Below are 12617 nucleotides of genomic sequence, written 5' to 3' on the forward strand. Positions count from 1 at the left end.
TAGCCAAGAACACACAGATGGCCATTAGAGGTAGCACAATCCTGGCCCTGGGCCCACCTCTCCTTACTGCCAAGCTAGAGTCACCAGAGAGGAAGGAGCCTCAGCTGAGGAAATGCCTCCATGAGATCCAGCTGTAAGGCATTTTCTCAATTAGTGATCAATGGGGGAGGGCCCGGCCCATGGTAGGTGGTGCCATCCCTGGGCTGGTGGTCTTGGGTTCTATAAGAAAGCAGGCTGAGCAAGCCAGTAAGCACCCCCCCCCCGCACCACCCCATTGGCCTCTGCATCAGCTGCTGCCTCCAGGATCCTGCCCTGTTTCAGTTCCTATCCTGACTTCCATCAGTGATGAACAACAATGCTGAAGTGTAAGCCAAATAAACTTTCCACATTACGCTGCTGAGGAAGAGACTAGAGGTCCCTGCTGGAGAGGTGGAAGGACCTTAGGTAATCCAGTCTCACAAGCAGAGTGATGGAGGAGGACTGAAGAACAGAGGGGATTTCTTTCTATTGGTTTGAGATGGTGTCTTGCTTTGTTGCCTGATTGGCCTTGACCTACCAACTCTAAGAGATCCTCCTGCCTCAGCCTGGAGAGCAGCTGGGACTCCAGGTGTAAGAAATATTGAGTATGCGTCTTTTCTAGCAAACACGATAAAACTTGTGTTTGTGACAAGGAATTCACGTCTTTTTATCTCCCCTCTGTAGGACTTTTATGCTAGTGTTTTAATCCCCCGCCCTCACCACCAATAAAACCTTAGTTTTCCCAAAGGCCCTGCTGCATTCTCAGAATTTAACTGAATTAATCAGTGACCCCTTTCTCTTCTCCTTCATTTCCTTTGTGCCAAGTCTTTTAAAACTAGTCACCCTGAAAGACTGTGAGGTCGGACCTCAGCCAATGGGAAAAAGACAGTCACCACCTGTGTTAGAACAAAAGCAAAGTGCATTTTCCTGTCCCCATGTGCTTCTTCTTTTCTTCTTCTTCTTCTTCTTCTTCTTCTTCTTCTTCTTCTTCTTCTTCTTCTTCTTCTTCTTCTTCTTCTTCTTCTTCTTCTCCTCCTCCTCCTCCTCCTCCTCCTCCTCCTCCTCCTCCTCCTCCTCCTCCTCCTCCTCCTCCTCCTCCTCCTCCTTCCTGAGGCAGGGTTTCTCTGCATAGTTTTGGTGCCTGTCCTGGATCTCGCTCTGTAGACCAGGCTGGCTCGAACTCACAGAGAATCCACCTGGCTCTGCCTCCCGAGTGCTGGGATTAAAGGTATGCACCACCACCACCCAGCTTGAGCATACTTCTTGATCAAGAGTGAAGTTTTGGCTTGTTGAGACCCTTTGATAGGAGCAATGGTCTCTTTCTTTGTTACCCCAGACTTATTTCTAATACACACATGTACCATCACATCTAGTTTGGAAGGAATTTCAAGAATCCTGTTACTGGATGTATTAGGGTCAGAGCCCTAGCAACTCACACTTGGCTACCAGTCCTCAAGAGGCCAATTAAACAGAAAACTAATAGTTAAAAGCAAAGAAAAGCAATTTTCTCCCTGTGGCCACACAGGGAAGAACAACAAATAGAGAGTCTGATGAGCCCTGCCCCAACTCTGTCTTCAGAGTGCTGCCATAGTGTTCAGACTTAGACAGAAAGCGAGAGTTATACATACAGTGACGTAAGCAGTCCTGGTCATGGTGTGGTCCTGCCTGTCACTGATCCATGAGTGTGGGCTCCAGTCTCTTTGGCAAGGGGGTCTGACAGGTTGTCAGCACTGTGTGAAGTCTCTTCCCGGGAGACATGCTCTCCCCATGACTGGTGCCAGGCTTCACCATTTTCCCCCCTTCTGAGCATGAGACTCTTGGGGGAAATTTCAGTTTCTTGGGGTCCATTGTCTCAATAGTCTGATAGCCAAAGGGCAGGTCACAAAGGTCTCTTTAGAATTTGGCTACAATCTGTTTGTTAATTCTAGCCCAGCCTTTCCCCTCTGAAATGAAAGAATTGAGGTTTGTTTATTCATTGGCTCAATAAACACATCCATTTTATGCTATTGGAAAGTGAGAGAGGCTAAGTAAATTGGGAAGGTGGCCCAGGTGGTGAGGCACCACTAGGTCCTAGAAGATGAGTGTGTGTTGGATGAGGGAGGGGTGAGAGTGGGCAAGACAGGATTCCAACAAAGCACCTTGGTGGACCTTGAGAATCACAGTCGTGAGCCCTCATCATTGTTAATGAATCTGGGAAGATCTAGGGCCTTTCTTAGCCTCTGGTCATTGTTATCATCATCACCATCACCACCATTATTATCAACATCATCATCATCACCATCACCATCATCACCATTATCAACATCATCATCATCATCATCACTATCATCATTACCATCATCATCATCACCATCATCGTCATCAGTGGTGTTTTGAGATAATATCTCATTTAGCCCAGTCTGCCTTTGAATTTGTTAAGTAAACTTGAACTTCTGATCCTCTTGCCTCAACATCCTAGGTTCTGGGATTATGGGTGTGTACTTCATACTCAGTTTTATGTGGTGCTGGTGATGGAACCCAGGACTTCTTGCATGCACTCTGCCAATTGAGCGACAAACCCACCCTTATTATTATTATTATTAGGCATGTATCTGCAAAAAAATGCTGAAATGCAGAAGGTGTTGAGCTCTATAGGAGTCTCCCAACAGGATATGTTCCCTCCCTGTCCTTACATGTACTTCCCGTTCTCTTTTTAAATTGTTTTTTTTCCTCCCTTTCTTTTCCTTTTTAATGTAATTTTTCCTTTCTCTCTTTCTTTCTTTCTTTCTTTCTTTCTTTCTTTCTTTCTTTCTTTCTTTCTTTCTTTCTTTCTTTCTTTCTTTCTTTCTCTTTTCTTCCTTCCTTCCTTCCTTTCTTTCTTTTTTCTTTCTTTGAATGGGGTCTTGCTATGTAATCCAGGTTTGCCTCAATCTCACTCTATAACCCATGTTGGCATTGATTTCAGCAATCCCCCTGCCTCATTCTCCCATGTGCTGCTGTATTAATTACCAGCATGCACCACTATGCCTGAAGGGACTCTAAACAGCCTGAGCATGGCAAATATGGCTCTGGCAGGCCTTGCCCTTCTCCCCTATTCCCTCTGTCTTGCTAGTCCCCAAGGTCTGTTCCCTTATTTGGACATTTCTTCCTTCTAAGGATGACTGCCAAGGTCCAGCTATCAAAGTATTGAAGTCCAGCAATCAGAAGCTCCCTTTGGTTCCCCTTATTAACATGTCCACCTAAAATTAAACACCTCATCCTAACAAGAGGTTTCTTCTCTTACCATTATAAGCTGCCATTTGCCTATGGACCAAGTCTGTCTCCTCTCTATCCAAATGCAGCCCTTTGTCCCCCGAGACAAATACCCCTGCCCCCTCTCCCTTGTTCCCTCCTCCTTCTCCCTCATCCTCTGTCTCCTGTCTTTGTCTCTCATTCCCTGCCTTCTGATCCTCTGGGGCAAATAAATCTCCTTTGTGCTGAAAACTTGGTCCTGGGGTTAGGACCAAGTTAGGTTAACTTAGCTGACTTCGAGGTTCCTTTCAATGCCCAGCTCCAGTTCTATATCATTAACTTGGGTAAATATCTCGTTCCTCACTCTTCCACTGTTGGTGGGACTGCAAACTTGTACAACCACTGTGGAAATCAGTATGGCAGTTTCTCAGAAAATTGGGAATCGATCTACCTCAAGACCCAGCTATACTACTCTTGGGCATATACCCAAAGAATGCTCAACCATACCACAAAGAAACATGCTTAACTATGTTCATAGCAGCACTATTTGTAATAGCCAGAACCTGGAAACAACCTAGATGCCCATCAACTGAAGAATGGATTAAGAAAATGTGGTACATATACACAATGGAGTACTACTCAGCAGAGAAAAACAATGACAGCATGAAATGTGCAGGCAAATGGATGGAACTAGAAAATATCATCCTGAGTGAGGTAACCCAAACCCAGAAGGACAAACATGGTATGTACTCACCCATAAGTGGATTCTAGATATAGAGCAAAGAACAATCAGACTGCAACCCACAGAACCAGGGAGGCTATATAGCAGGGGGGACCCTAGGATGACTGTGGCTTAGAATAAGTTTTGGTTTTACTCAAAACAAAAACAAAAATAAAATATATAACAAAAAAACATCTTGTTCCTCTCTCAGGGCCCATTTCCCCTTGTAAGCACCTCACCCAGCCTTGCTCAGTGATGATGGCAGAATACCTGGCCCCAGTGGATGGGCCACAGAACCATTGGTACCCAGAGCCTTGTGGTAAGGAGAGACAAAGTGGCACACTGGGAATGGAGCTGACAGGAAATGTACCCTTCAGAAAATGGGTGTAGGAGACAGAGGTCTGGCCAGGGGTGGTTGGTGCAAGGCTTTAATCTCCACACTCAGGAGACAGAGGCAGGTAGATCTGATTGTAGCTGGAGGCTTTTCTGTGTCCTGCCCAGACCTGCAGCCTTTTATAAAATAATCACTCTGAGGCTTAATATTAAGCATAATTGTTAGGCCAATGAATCAGGCTTATTACTAGCTAGCTCTTACATCTTAAATTAACCCATCCTTATTAATCTGTGTATTGCCACGTGGTTGTGGCATTATCAGTCTGCTGGCATGTTGCTCTTTGTGCAGCTGGAGGGAGTCTGCCATGATTCCACCCCTCTTCTCCCGTATCTCTGCTTGGATTTCCCACCTGGCTCTATCCTGCCTTGCCATAGGCCAAAGCAGCTTTATTTATTAACCAATGGGAGCAACACATATTCACAGCATACAGAAAGACATCTCTTATCATTTCCCCCTTTCTGTCTTGTTCTATGAATTTATTCATTCTGTCTTGTTCATTCACGAATTTGCTTGTCATCCTTGCTCAGGGGACATGCTAATTTTCTCTGTATTGTTCCAATTTTAGTATATATGCTGCTTAAGCAAGCATGTCATTTATAAAATAATCACTCTGAGACTTAATATTAATTATAATTGTTTGGCCAATGGCTTAGGCTTATTACTAGCTAGCTCTTACAGCTTGAATCAACCCATTTTTATTGATCTATATATTGCCACGTGGCTGTGGCATTACCGGTCTGTTGCCATGTTGCTCCTTGGGAGGCTGAATGGTGTCTGCCAGACTCCACCCTTCTTCTCCTGTATCTCTGCTTGGATTTCCTGCCTAGTTCTATCCTGGCTTGCCATAGGCCAAAGCAGCTTTATTTATTAACCAATGGGAGCAACACATATTCACAGCATACAGAAAGACATCCCACATCATCTGATCTCTGGGAATTTGAGGCCAGCCTGGTCTACATAGGGAGTTCCAGGATAGCCAAGGCTATGTAGAAAGCCTCTTCTCAAAAAAGAGGTGGCTGTGGGGGAGGTCACCACACAACCATGTAGGTTATGGGTCCTTGAGGAAGTAGAGCATTGTGAGGTAAAGCACATCATAGCAGAGGTGGTGTGACACAGATGTGAGGTGGGACAACATTATAAACTTTATAAAAACACGAAGAAAGTTCACTTAGGGTGAAAAAGTGTAAGAAATAGTGTCATGGACCCAATGAGGGGGACCTGAAGTGAGGGGACAGAGAGGGAGGGAGTGGGGGGTGTTGCTTTTATAACTATCCCCAGGGACAGAGAGTATGGCCATGGTTCGTCCAGTTTGGGGGCGGAGCTCTGTGTTCAGAGCTGTAGAGCAGTGTGGGCAGCAGAGATAAGGAAGCAGGCCTGTTACATCAACCAGAGATAGAGCGCAGAGCTGTAGGGGCGGTGTCCCTGTTGGGGTGACTACTGCTGTGGTGAAACACCCTGAACAAACAACTTGCAGAGCAAAGGGCTTGTTTGGCTTCAGCATCACTATTTGTCATGAAAGGAACCAGGACAGGAACTCACACAGAGCAGGAGCCTGGAGGCAGGAACTCACACAGAGCAGGAACCTGGAGGCAGGAACCTGAAGGCAGGAACCTGGAGGCAGGAACTGATGCAGAAGCCACGGAGAGGTACTGCTTACCAGTGTGCTCAGCCTGATTTCTTAGAGAACCCGGGACCACCAGCCCAGGAGTGGCCCCAGACACCATGAACTGGCTGCTCCCCATCAATCACTCATTGAGAAAATCCCTTACAGTGTTGTCTGCAGCCCAATCTTACAGAGGCATTTCCTCAGTTGAGGTTTCCTCCTCTCAGGCAGCTACAGCTTGTGTCAAGTTGACATAAAACTAGCCAGCATAGGAGAGGTAGCCTGATTTCTGAGTGTATGTGGGGTGGGAGTTATGGGGACTACAATTAAAGGTCTGTGCCACCATGCCTGGCTCTAATTTTCTCTTTTAAAGATGAAAAACCTGCTGGGTGGTGGTGGTGCACACCTTTAATCCCAGTACTTGGGAGACAGAGGCAGGCGGATCTTAGTGAGTTTGAGACCAGCCTGGTCTACAAAGTGAGTTCCAGGACAGCCAGAGCTACACAGAGAAACCCTGTCTCAAAACAAAACAAAACAAAACAAAACAAAACAAAACAAAACAAAACAAAACAAAACAAAACAAAAAATAAATCCAACCAAACAACAACAACATTAGTGAAAGAGGTGACAGGCAGTTCCTTTAAATAAGGGCCTATGCTTTCATCTGAATCTGTAACAGGGTGCACGAGGTGAGCTGTGGTGGTGGTGGGTGTGTGTGTATGTGCATGTGCGTGTGTGTGTGTGTGTGTGTGTGTGTGTGTGTGTGTGTGTGTGTGTGTGTGTAAGTGACCTGAAATCCCAGTTGCCCCACTGAGTGATCTGTTAACATCATGTTTCCCCTCAAAGGTCATCAGGGTTCCATTTACACAGATGATGAGCTGGCATGAGAGAAGAAGGGCTTCTCACTGAAACTTGGTAGCCTGAGGGGAGACAGGCAGGAGTCCCAGCCAGCCAGGTTATGGGTTGGAGATTGTCTACTAGAATACTGCAGCCACCCACGTAGACAACAAATGCCACCACTCACTTTCAACTCTGCAGCTGGGTGCTGGATGCAACCTTTTCTTTTAGGACTTCTGACCTGCCCTGCTTCTAGGAGTCCCTGGCTGGAGCATCAGCCTGCTTGAGCATGGGACACTGCCTGCTGCCCAGATGCCCAGGCAGAGGAGAGCAAAGCAGGGCCTTCTCAAATTTCCCCCATACTCTTCAAGGCTCATTCTGAAATCCAAGTGCCTCCTGTGTTTTCTGCATCCTCTGGCCTCCCTGCACCTACCCTGAGTCTTTTGTTTTGTGTATTTGTGATGGGGGTGGTGGAGTAGGAAAAATGCTGCCGAGTGTGCCAGCATTCCTCAGAGCCCACTGAAAGGGCACTGCCCGGTGGCTGTGGAGCTTTTTTCATAGTTATTAATTGTGCTGGAAATGTTAATTTCCTGAATGCAAAATATTGTGCCAGGGCTTTTCCTTTCTGATGGCAGAATTGGCCTTCAGGATGACAACTGTCAGGGTGAAGGAGGGATATGGGAGCTTTCCTCTGCTGTGTACTCGCTTGCACTTGGAGCTGATAGTCCCCGTGGTGTTCTCAATGCTCAGCCAACAGGAAATGGCAGTGGCCCAAATAGATCACTCTGAGGTAAGCATTCCTTCACTTACTACTAGCAGTATCTGTCCATCATCAACCCATCTGTCTATCCATCCATCCATCCATCCATCCATCCATCCATCCATCCATCCATCCATCCATCCATTCATCTGTCCATCTCTTCATGCATGTATCCATCCAACCGTTCATCCAACTGTTTATTCATCTACCTGTCTATCCATCTATTTGTCTGTCTGACTCTCTGCTCATTGGGAGAAGAGCCAAGAGGCAGCAAGTGTGAGACAAGGAAAGGAGAGCTTTATATGGGTCAAATCTTGCTTGGAGGTCAAGGAAGGTGACTGGTAGTTTGAATGTATTTGGCCTCTGGAAGCTCATAGGGAATGGCACTCTTAGGAGGTGTGGGTTCGTTAGAGTAGGTGTGGCCTTGTTGGAGGAAGTGTGTCACTGTGGAGGTGGGCTTTGGGGTCTTATCTATGCTCAAGCTATGCCCAGTATCTCAGTTCACTCACTGTTGCCTGTGAATCAAAGATATAGAACTCTCAGCTCCTTCTCTAGCACCGTGTCTGACTGTATGCCACCATGTTTCACCATTGTAATAAAAGCTCTGAAAATGTAAGCCACCCTAATGAAATGTTTTTCCTTTTTAAGAGTTGCTGTGGTCAAGGTGTCTCTTCATAGCAATAGAAATCTGAACTAAGACAGAAGTTGTTATCAGGGACTGGGGTATTGCTGTGATAGGCTTGACCATGCTTTTGTTTGAAGGAATATGAACCATGGGACTGTGGATCATAAAAGCAGTTGAATGTTTTAAGTGCTGCTCAATGGGCCATTCCAGTAGGAGCATGGAAGGCAGTGGTGCTGAGTGTGATCTGATGAACTGAAGGGGCCTGGCTCGAGAGGTTTCAGAGAAGAATTTTAGAAGAGTCTGCCTGAACCTAAAGTGAGGAGATTTGGATTAATTCCGTTGGCAGAGGAAATCTCAAAACTGCCTAGTATAGATTCTGTCATGTGGTTACTTATGGATTACCCAGAGTCTGGGGATTTCGCTGCGTCTGGTGTGGGATATCTGAGGGAAAAAAAAAAAAAACAACTACATACTCTATGCTCTTACGTCTGTTAACTTTATACCTCTAAGACAGAATTCTATCAATACAGCTACAGCTCCATCAGGCATTCAGGGCAGAAATAACTCTAGATGCACCAAGCTCTTTGTCCGTCTACTTTATTTCTCTGGGATAAAATTCTGTCTACATAGCTTCAATTCTGTCCTGACACTCAGTTCCCCTTTGTCCTCTCTTTTACTGTTCCCTCAAAGTCCTGCTAACAACTAAGCTCTTATGCTTCCTGCCTCATCTTCATCCTCTGTTTCTTCTCTCTCCATCTCTGCTAGCTCTCTACTCCTGGCTCAAGAGTTCTGCTTTGCCATCTATGTTACCTCTGTGTTCTTCTCTTCTCCTTGGTCATGCCAGTTCTGTCCTACAGAAAATGCCTGTGTCCTCTGTCTTCTCAGCAATGTTCCTCCACCCTACCTTCCACCTTGATATGTAAAACCTCTTTTGTTCTCTGTCAGTTGCTCTGGGGAGCCACTAGGCCTCAAGGCAAGGGGATGATCTGAGCTTCATTAGCACAAGAAACAAAGCTATGTGTCTCCAGTCAGCTTGTCTCCTAGGCTGGGGGGAGGTAGGGTGGAGTGGAGGGGATAGGGGGGTGGGAGGGTGGGGGGAGTTAGTTACCTAGAAGTTCAGCAGGTCTGAGGAGATAAGCTGTTTGCCAAATGGTCTGGGAAAATTTGGGCATGCAAGAATTTCATAGCAGAAGACAGCTGAATTATTAAAAGCTGGATAACACCAAATATTCATAATAAATGGCTTGCCTTTTGACAGACCCTTGGCCAGTCAAAGTATAGCTTTAATACAGAGCTGAATCTCTAAAATATATTCTTGCAGCCCACAAGAGTTACTAATGTTTATGCATATAAAGATTTATAATAAAAAGGAGCAAGCTGAGCAAGGAAAAATAAAAAATGTGCAATTTGAGAAGAAGTGGAATGGGGCTAAGTCCTGTGTTTCAGGAGATAAACAGACTAAGAAATGGAATAAAAGGAATGGTGACCTCAGAGTAAGATCCCATTAAAGAAAAGCTTAGAGTGTGGTGGTGCATGCCTTTAATCCCAGCACTCCAGAGACAGAGACTGGTGGCCTCTGAGTTTGAGGCCAGCCTGGTTTACAGAGCAAGTTCCAGAACAGCCAAGCTTAGGCAGTGAAGGAAACCATCAAAAACAGAAAGCTGGTGAAGATGTAATTGAATAAGGGTACCATGTTTCAGCCACAGAAAGCAGCAGAACTTGGCAGCTTCAGCCACATGGCTCTGTCTTTAGAGTCAAGAATAAAAGAAAGGAGTTATGGAATATTTCTCTGTGACTAAGGAAAGCTAGTGAAGCCAGGCATGTGTCAAGGGTGTCTCTGAATGGGGGGCCTAGAGAAGCCATTGCATGAAGCTGTGAAGTTGAAGTCTGGATTGCCTTGGTGACCCCAAGATGGTGGACATGCCATAGTCATGGGGTACCTGCTGGGGAAAGCTGCTGCTAACAGGGAGTGGAACCAGCCCAATAGAAAGAAGTGTGTTGTAGTCAACAAAGCTGAAAGGAGTTGGAGATCTGAAGAGCATTTTGACATCAGACATGGAGATAGAAAGTTTGGAATTTACCTGGCTGATTTTCAGTCTTGCTATGGTCCAGTATTTCCTCACTATGCTCCCTCTCCTCAATTTTGGAATGGTAATGTATATTCTGTATGACTGTATGTTGGAAGTATGTGATTTGCATTTGATTTTTATTTTATTGGGGATTACAGTTAAGAGATTGCATGAATCTCAGAAGAGACTTTGAACTTTGGACTTTTAAACATTGTTGAGACTGTGATAGTCTATACGGACTTTTAAAGTTGGACTAAATGCATTTTGCATTATGGTATTGTTACAAGCTTATGGGGACCAAGGAGTGGAATGTGGTAGTTTAAATGTAATTGGTCCCCATAAGCTCATAGGGAGTGGCACTATTAGGAGGTGTGGCCTTTTTGGAGGAAGTGTGTCATTGTGGAGGTGGGCTTTGAGATGTCATATATGTTCAAGCCATGCCCAGTATCTCAATTCACTTCCTGTTGTCTGTGGATAAAGATTGTAGGACTCTCAGCTCCTTCTTCAGCACCATGTCTTCCTGCATGTACATGCTATCACATCGCACTATGATGATAATGGACTAAACCTCTGAAAATGTAACCACCCTAATTAAATGTTTTTCCTTTGTAAGAGTTGCTGTGGTCATGGTGTCTCTTCACAGCAATAGAAAACCCGAATCAAGAAAGTAGGCCTTAAAGAGCCTTGGACTTGGATTTCGGACAGTCATAGTAGTTGTGGTGGTTAGCTAAGGTCATGGTTTTGAGCTGGGCTTCCTACTCTGATGCCTTTGTGGCCTTTGAGGAATCACTTGGCTTCTCTGGCCTCTGTAGTTGTTGTAAGAACAGTGTAGTGGTTTGAATAGGAAATGCCCCCTCCCCCAGATAGACTCACATATTTGAATGCTTGGTCATTAGGGAGTGGCGATACTTGATAGGGATTAGGAGATGTGGCCTTGTTGGAGTAGATGTGGCCTCACTGGAGAAAATGTGTCACTGGGGGTGGGCTTTGGGGTTCCAAATGCTTAAACCAGGCCCAGTGTCTCTCTCTTCCTGCTGCCTTTAGATCCAGATGTAGAACTCTCAGCTACCTCTCCAGCATCATGTCTGCCTGTGTGCTGCCATGCTTCCTGCCTTGACAATAATGAAACCTTTGAAACTGTAAGCAATCCCAATTAAATGCTTTCTTTTGTAAGAGTTTCCATGGTCATGGTGTCTCTTCCCAGCTCTAGAACAATGACTAAGACAGACATTGTACTCAGCACAGTACTAGGTACCTCTCACCTTATCATGGAAAGTGCCACCTACAGGAAGCTATTGTCATTTCAGCAGAAACAGGACAGGAAGTATGACGGAACGGCAAGGATGAAGGTAAGATTGTCACGTCCCTTACCTTGGTTATCAGGCCATTGCCAAAATGGACCCCAAGACACTGGAATTCCATGCTGTGAAAAGAGAAAGCACAAAGCCAGGACTGGCCAGACAGAGAGGGGACTTTTCTCTGGAAGGAGATTCACAGCTTGTCAGAGAGAGAGAGAGAGAGGCCAGTGTTGGTTGGAACACACACCTTGCCCTGGTCTGCAGAGCTGTGCAGAACTCTGGCCTTGACTTAAACCTTAGCTTGGTTTCAGAACCTCCAAAGATGGACTTGGAGGTGGGGATATCACTGGATATATTTGTCCTTCTTTCCAGTGTTAACACACACAAAAAAAAATCCCTCCCTCCCACCTCCCCTCTCCTGTTACATTATGAATTTGGTTATTTTAATTGGCTTCTTGAGGCTTGGTGCCATTAGAAGCCACATGCTTGAGACGCCGGAGCTGCAGGTGGAAGGAGCCTGGATCTCTCTAACTCAGAGACAGAATGCCCGGGAGCTCCTCCCTCCAAGTCAGCATTGATTTGCTTCCTTCACCGTTCTTCCTGGGCAAATGATCCAGAGCTCCAGCCCCCTAGCAGCCACTCTCTGTTCTTCTGGGTCACACTTTCCTCTCCTCTCATGGCTTTTCCTGCACCAGCATTTGCCTCTCTCTGCTCCCTCAGGGTGGGTGTAACTCGACCAGCTGCTTCAAGCTGCTGCTGCCAGTCTGTCTTCCCCTTCACAGTTGACTGTATCCCCAACCTGTAAGCCCAAATAAACCCCTCCCTGGTTAAAAAAATAATAATTGGCTTGTTGAGGATAGGTAACCAGACTTGGCCTGTTGGGGGCACATCTGTGACCTTAAGCCCAGTAACAGAAAGGCTTGGTGAAGGGTACCCTTCACCAAGGGTGCACTGGGTTCTCTGAGAAGAGGACCCAGGAGTGGGCGGAGGGAAAGATTCAGACATGGAAAGAGGACGTAGGGCCTAGGGGTGGTGGCAGGTGCATAGGCTCAGAGAGAGGAGAGTCTGGAAGTTTTTCTGGG

At 45.9% G+C, this 12617-nt stretch overlaps 1 non-coding gene across 1 annotated transcript; it reads right to left on the bottom strand.

The window, feature by feature from the left end:
• Positions 1–4825: 4825 nt before the first annotated feature.
• On the bottom strand, positions 4826–4932 carry LOC121821482 (U6 spliceosomal RNA). Its single transcript, XR_006062302.1, has one exon. It is a non-coding gene; the product is annotated as a U6 spliceosomal RNA (small nuclear RNA).
• Positions 4933–12617: the final 7685 nt, after the last annotated feature.

Source organism: Peromyscus maniculatus, chromosome 11, assembly GCF_049852395.1.
Source record: "Peromyscus maniculatus bairdii isolate BWxNUB_F1_BW_parent chromosome 11, HU_Pman_BW_mat_3.1, whole genome shotgun sequence".
NCBI lineage: Eukaryota > Metazoa > Chordata > Mammalia > Rodentia > Cricetidae > Peromyscus > Peromyscus maniculatus.